Consider the following 7,175-nt stretch of genomic DNA (forward strand, 5'->3'; position numbering starts at 1 on the left):
TAATAGTGAATAATAATAATCAGTACAAATAAATTAAGCTATCTCTATAACGGGCAGATTAAATAGTTTTTAGGGTCCATATTCAAGAAACAATAAAACCTATAATTTAAAAATTTAAAAACACTTTTCACTTCTTAAAAAAAAATTTACAGAAGAATTAAAGACCAAAACTGATCTTGGTTTTCTTTGGTCTTTTTGAGACAGGGTCTTGCTGTAGCCTCAGCTGTCCTGGAACTATGTGGACCAGGCTGGCCTCGAACTCACAGAGATCTGCCTGCCTCAGCAGAAAGCATCCCATTTTACTCACACTTCTGCTAGGATAGCTTTGTCTTTCCCAAAAGGCTACTGATATTTTTGGGGTGTGCCTCTAGCTTTCATTCAGTGTGAAGTAAGTTCCTGCTCTGTAGACATTTCTAGGTGCTAAGAGGACAAAAACAATATGGTACACAATCCCACACTCTTCAGAGCTTGCACTCTAGTGAAGGAGGTCAGACCTAAGACAGCTACAATGCTAGCAACATTTGTTTGAGAAAAATTATGGTACAGTAAAGACTTTCCCTAGAAGTGAAGAGATATGGACTATTCAGATATACTAGAAGGCTTCCAGAAAAACCCATGGCTAGATTTGGATCTTGGGAAAAAAGAAAAGCCGCATGAGGCTGGAACTGCAGGGACAGGCAGTCACAGACGGCACACAGGCAGTAGGATAGCTAGTCCTCCTCAGAGGGCCGGGGGCCGTACCAGGCCCTGGAAGAAGCTTTAAAGTATGTTCCAGTCGTTTTCTTATGTTGTGAAAGGCAGCATAGGCAGAGCTGGTGGTCTGCTCTTGAATGAGCAGGAATTAGGACTCTGCGTCACCCCATTTGAAGAGCAGTGACTCAGGCTCCTAATCTGGGGTAAAAACTGCAGACCAAAAACGCACGGCTGTAGATCAAAAAACAAGCCGAGAGTGGTGGCGCACGCCTTTAACACCAGCACTGGGGGGGCAGAGAGAGGCGGACCTCTGTAAGTTCGAGGCCAGCCTGTCTCCATAGTGAATCCAGGACAGGTGGGGCTACAGGACTCAAAAAGACAAAAAAAAAAAAAGCACGGCTACATCCTGACTCTCCAGAGATGCTATGCTGTTGGGGGAGCAGACGCGTGGGAGTGGGGTAAGGTATGTGAGTCATGGCAGAGGAGGAAAGGATGAGGGGTGATGGAAGCAGCTAGAACAATCCATTCTCTAGTTCTGGGGAAACGTTCTTGCTCAGTGTAGAAACCCTCCTTTCTATTTCTCCATGAAATTAGTAATTCTTTCAGATGCTAAATGATCTCTGAATTGACAGGCTTCAGGAAATGGATCTAATCTGGGTCTATGGTGTCACATTCCTTTAAAACTCTTTTTAGCTTATATCCTGCTCTAATTTGAACCAAAATCCCCTCGAGCCGAATATGGCCTTTTGCGTGGGGAAGTCATGATGCAGACTTCTTGTATTCCTGGCTTTCCTACCTTCCTGCTTTGTGTTGCTGCTGTGCACAGAGGAGGGGGCTGTGAAGTGGGAGACATCACCAGGGCACCTTTCCACCCACTACATTTGAGTGTTGCCATGGCAACTGATGATAGTGCCTAGAAGCAACCCAAGTGGGTTTTTTTTCCTTCAGTGGAAAGAACCTACTATTGCCTCAGGGATGTGTGAACCTGGGATTTGGAAACAGAGGGGTAGAATATTTGGCACACTTGATCCAGCAGGGCCAGTAGTACCCCAGGATCATACATGTGACTGTTTCAGGTGGCCCGTGATTGTAGGAGCAAAGTGGGCTCCCGAGGCACCCTATATATGCTTCCTATGCTGCCACTGTGGTTCGAGAGAGGTGTATGCAAGCCTTGGGAGGGCTGAGCTGGCTGCCTCCCTCTGCCCATAGTGGCCATCACAGGCTTTAATGCAAGGTTCCTCCATGTGAGCACAGTGTCATCATTTTGGCTAAAAAACAGTCCAACAGCCTGGAACTAATTCATCTCCATCAATGAGCCATCTCCTATAAGCTTTTAAAAGGAACGAGGCCATCAGCCCCTGGGAAGGTTGATAGGAATGCAGGACACAGTGGAAGAAATAGCCCCAGCCATGAGGGCAGACAGACCCGGGAACATGGAAGGCTTTGTGAAAGTTTTAAAACTCACCAGTCTTCAATATCCTCATGGAAATAGAAGAAACAATGCTCTGGAGTTATGAGAATCATAAATAATATGGATAGAACACATGCACTGTGATGAGCTAGTACAGAGTGGCTTTTCCTTAATGGTTAATGCTAAAATGATAACTGAAAACAGGACATGGACTTTGACTCATTAAGTATTTCACAGCCTCAGAATCAATGGGAAGCTTTTTAAAATTCTTGTCTATACCAGCCTTAGTCAGATTACACAAAGATGGGATGGAGGAATCTATATTTCTTTTTATAAAAATATTTTCTTCATTATTTTATGTGTATAAGTGTATTACCTGCGTAAGTGCACCTGTGTCATGCAGTGCCTGCAGAGGTCAGAAGAAGGTGTCAGATTCCCCTGGAACTGGAGTTATAGACAGTTGTTAGCTGCCATGTGGGTGCTGGGAATCAAACCTGGGTCCTCTGCAAGAGCAGCCAGTGCTCTTAACTGCTAAGCCATCTCTCCAGCCCTGGAAATGTATTTATTTGCTTGAAGGTAAATATTATAAACAGCCCTGGATGCCCTCCCTTTTCTCCCACTTCCGCCAACCCCGAGCATGCCACTCTTAATAGTCTTTAATACTTCTGAACTACAACTGCTTCTGCTGAGAGTTTCTGTGTTTGGAAAGAGAGATATTTGATAAAGTAGCTGAAATTAATTTGGTCGGTAAGGCAAAGAAAAAACAAAACTGTTCATTTACCAGAAGGGAAGTTACAAAAGTTGTATACAACTTGCAGATGACAGTTTGACTATCTGGACTATCAAGTGAGTTTTGAGCATGGCATTTAAAGTGACTTTGATAAACACAGCCTTCAGTAGAAGTTTAGCATCTATGTAGCTGAAGTTTTTTTCTGAATCCCATAGGAACGTGGCTGAAGAGTGGCCTGGGTCTCGTGCACCGGGAAGGCAGCCAGCTCACGTGGACGTACATTGCTCCCCAGTTGGGATACTGGGTGGCAGCCATGTCTCCTCCCATCCCAGGTAACTCAGAGTCAACAGTGACGTGGGTTGATTTTTTTCAGGGGTTCAATATGTTTTTAAAAATAACTCCAGACCTGAGAGATGGCTCAACAGTTAAGAGCACTGGCTGCTTTTCCAGAGGACCCAGGTTCGGTTCCCAGGACCCACAAAACAACTGTTAACGACTTCCCTTAACTCCAGTTGCAGGGGGTCTGGCACCGTTTTCTGACCTCCACAAGTATTGGTTGAACAACAAAGGTGTACATACATGCATGCAAGTAAAACACTCATAAAATTAAATAAATCAAAAAATGTTTCAATTAAATTAAACAAAAATAGCTCCAACTAGGCCAGGTGTCATGGAGCACACCTTTAATCTCAGTGCTCAGGAGGCAGAAGCAGGTGAACCTCTGTGAGATGGAGGCCAGCCTGGTCTACATAGCAAGGTCCAGGCCAGCTGGGGCTACAGGAAGACCCTGTCTCAAAAATACACAAAATAAAAAATTTTCCAAAGCTTCAACAGAGAATTCACATCATTTTTTTTAATCACATGATAAAGAAAGGATATTTTGTGATGTGGGGAGTTGTGGTTGAAACTTTCGCATGTACAATAGGAATAATCTGTGGAAATAGTTGTCTCCTATCCCCTTTTTGCTTGGACAGCTGCCATAGACAATTCTTAATTGAAAGCACACAGAGGTGACTGGGACCTCCTCCTTCATTTCTGTAGCAGGTGTGGCCTGGTGCACATGAGCATGAGCGACCCACACTCAGTAGAAAGTCACCACTGGGGGCTTCCTGGAGCAACGTGCTCCATTTAGCATTGCCAAACACTTACATGCTAACCGGTCGCTTTCTGCACTTAGGATATGTGAACTGACTTCTGTTCTTTAAAACAGAACTAGAAGTGTCTGTTTCTTAAACTTACATGGTCCCAGTTGTATTCCAGAACTGTTTTTCTTTTTCCAATCAAACTGTACATCTTGGGAGAATTATTTCCAGGGATGGCGCCTATTGCTGCCTTTAGAATCCATGCCACTTGGACTGCCCTCCTTGGTAAATCTCTTAGTCAGTAATGCTTATGCTCAATGTACACCTTTGATTCTTTTTTTTTTAATTTATATAAAAGTCATGCACATCCAGTTCTGGAGAATAAAATAGGTGATTGAGCTAGGTTTATTTTTTTAAAAAGGTGTCTTTTACAAATGAACCATCAAGGCACTCCCAAATGAAAAATCAAAATATTTTAGCAATGTAATTATCGGTGGAATTAATGCTTAGACTCTCAGAGTAACTAAGATAAGGCACTCCTCTATAGTTGTGGGAAACCCTGCCATGCTGGCGCTACAGTCCCATGCTGAGAACATTTACTCAGTGTTTTCCTCGATGGTAATTGTTCTCTTGGCGTTGTCAGCATGAACCAAGTACAGAAATCCTGTTTCCCTAATTTGCAGTATCAAAGAGTAGACCAATAGGAAAAAAAAAAGGAAAAGAAATTCTGTAGGTACCAAAGTAAAAGCCATAAAGCCCATGCATCAAAGTGAACTTTTATTTAAGGTATATTTCAGACAACTTTGGCAGTTTGAAATGCCATGTAGAATAGGAATAATACATGGAAATAATCTTATAGTAGTTTCCCCACCGTGCAACAGATTAATGTTGATATATGCTTTTATAAAGAGAAAAGAGGGGGACGCTGAGCATAGGTCTCCTGGGAGTATTCACACAGTAAAAGAAGAGGCTCAAAGCTGGAAAAAGCATACACAGCCCAGCTGAATGGTGCACAGTGTGGGGTGCTTATGTGGGTAACCTCATCACTATCACTTTTATTAAAACAAATTATGGGGGCTGGAGAGATGGCTCAGTGGTTAAGAATGCTGGTTGTTCTTGCAGAAGACCTAGGTTCAAATCCCAGCACCCACATGTCAGCTAACAACTGTCCATAACTCCAGTCCCAGGGGATCGACAGCCTCTTCTGACCTCTGTGGGCATTGCATAACATGGGTGCACTTACCTGCATGCAGGCAATACAGGCATACACATAAAATAAAAATAATAAATAAAATATTTTTTTAATTACGGTAATGCTGTGCTCTCATGAGCCCCACATCAAGAAGAAAACAATTAGAGTTTTGTCCTTTAATTCTTTGCTTAAGGAGGAGATAAAGTCTAGCTGTGAATTTTATGAAGATTTATATTGGCACAAACTAAAAATAATTACATTCTGAATGCCCAATAAACCAAAGTTTAGTTACTAGGAAATGGTTTTTATATATACCCAAGATTGCTGCCTCCTCCTCCTCTTCCTTCTTCCCCTTCCTTTCCCCTCCCCATCCCCTCCCTTCCTTCCTAGACTGAGGATCAAATCCAAATACATATGTTATCTTGGTAACTCTTAACAAGACTTTGTTGATATCTATGTATGTTGCCTTTGTAGTAATACTTTCTCCTGTGAACAGTTTAAGCAGTATAGACTCATCAGTTATTTCCCCAGCTTTGTAAACATTCACCCCACCCTCCCACTCTTTTTAATATTTTATTTATTATTTTTATTTTATATGTATGAGTGTACTTCCTACATGTATATAAGTGCTCCCATGTTGTGCAGTGCCCACAGAGGTCAGAGGGATTCCCCTGGAACTGGAGCTACAGACAGTTGTTAGCCGCCATGTGGGTGCTAGGAACTGAACCCAGGTCCTCTGAAAGAGTAGCCAGTGCTCTTAACTGTTGAGCCATCTCTCCAGCCCCCCAAAATGTCACTATTTTCAAGAACTGGTATACCTTCTTGAATTTACCTAGCTCTGAAATTAGATTTGAGCAGGGAGTGGCGACACATGGCTATAATCCCAGCACTAGAGAAGCAGAGACAGAAGGCTCACTGACAGGCCAAGGCCAATCTGGTCTACTTGTGAATTCCAGGCTAGCCAGAATTTATATCATGAAACCCAAAGGGGTGGGGGTGGGGGTAGAATATGAGAGAAACTATGAATGGGAATTTGTCTCCTTAAAAAGATTCCTAATTGGGGTGTGGTGGTACATGCCTGTAATCCCAGCGTTCAAGGGGAAGGTAGGTGGATCTCTGTGAGTTCCAGGCCAGCCTGATCTATGTAACAAGTTCTAGACCAGCCAGGGCTATATAATGAGACTGTTTTTGTTTTTTAAAAAAGGATTTCTAAAGAATCTCTGTCATTGATCATCAAAAAAATTTTTAAGTAAATGGGTGCCTATATTCTGTCATTGTAACAAGCCTACCCTGAGGTAATACGAAGCCACTCTGCCCCCTTTCCTGCACTGCATATGCTGGACAACAGTAAATGTCCGGGTATTATCATGCCCAGGTATTGTCAGTCTGTCGTCAATAACATTGCAAGACAGATTTATATTACTTTTTTTTATTTTTTTTTAATGTGTATGCATGTATTGCCTGCATGTAGGTAAGTGCACCCATGTCATGCAGTGCCCACAGAGAACAGAAGAGGTTGTCTGATCCCCTGGAACTGGAGTTACAGACAGTTGTTAGCTGCCATGTGGGTGCTGGGATTCGAACCTGGGTCTTCTGCAAGAACAACCAGCATTCTTAACCACTGAGCCATCTCTCCATCCCCCTGTATTACTCTTATTATAAGACGGATTTGTACTACTCTTGAACATTAAGGGTATGAATTAAACATGCCTCTTGAGACCCTTTTCAATGTAATTAAAAGTGGGTTTTTTTTGTTTTTGTTTTTGTTTTTGTTTTGGGGGTTTTTTTTTGGTCTTTTTGAGACAGGGTCTCCCTGTAGTCCCAACTGTCCTGGAACTCACTATGTAGACCAGGCTGGCCTTGAACTCACAGAGATCTGCCTGCCTCTGCCTCCCGAGTGCTGGGATTAAAGGCGTGTGCCACCATGCCCAGTTTAAAAGTGTATTTTTATGTCTGGCAACCTTATTTGTAAGTTCTGAAAAGGTCTATGGTCATACAAGGTTAGCATTGATTTTTTAAAAAATTTTTAATGATTTTAAGGTATTGTAGGGGACTATTTTTTTTTTA

At 42.5% G+C, this 7,175-nt stretch overlaps 1 protein-coding gene across 1 annotated transcript in view; it reads left to right on the plus strand.

Moving 5' to 3' along the window:
* The first annotated feature begins 3,049 nt into the window (after positions 1-3,049).
* The window catches only part of LOC103735188 (protein FAM171A1), an 8,434-nt gene continuing 4,308 nt past the window's right edge, over positions 3,050-7,175 (plus strand). Inside the window, exon 1 of the mRNA XM_008834345.3 lies at positions 3,050-3,166. The gene's annotated coding sequence lies outside the window, so the exon portion shown is untranslated. The remainder of the gene's footprint in view (positions 3,167-7,175) is intronic.

Source organism: Nannospalax galili, unplaced genomic scaffold (genome assembly GCF_000622305.1).
Source record: "Nannospalax galili isolate Female #2095 unplaced genomic scaffold, S.galili_v1.0 scaffold677, whole genome shotgun sequence".
In the NCBI taxonomy this organism is placed as follows: domain Eukaryota; kingdom Metazoa; phylum Chordata; class Mammalia; order Rodentia; family Spalacidae; genus Nannospalax; species Nannospalax galili.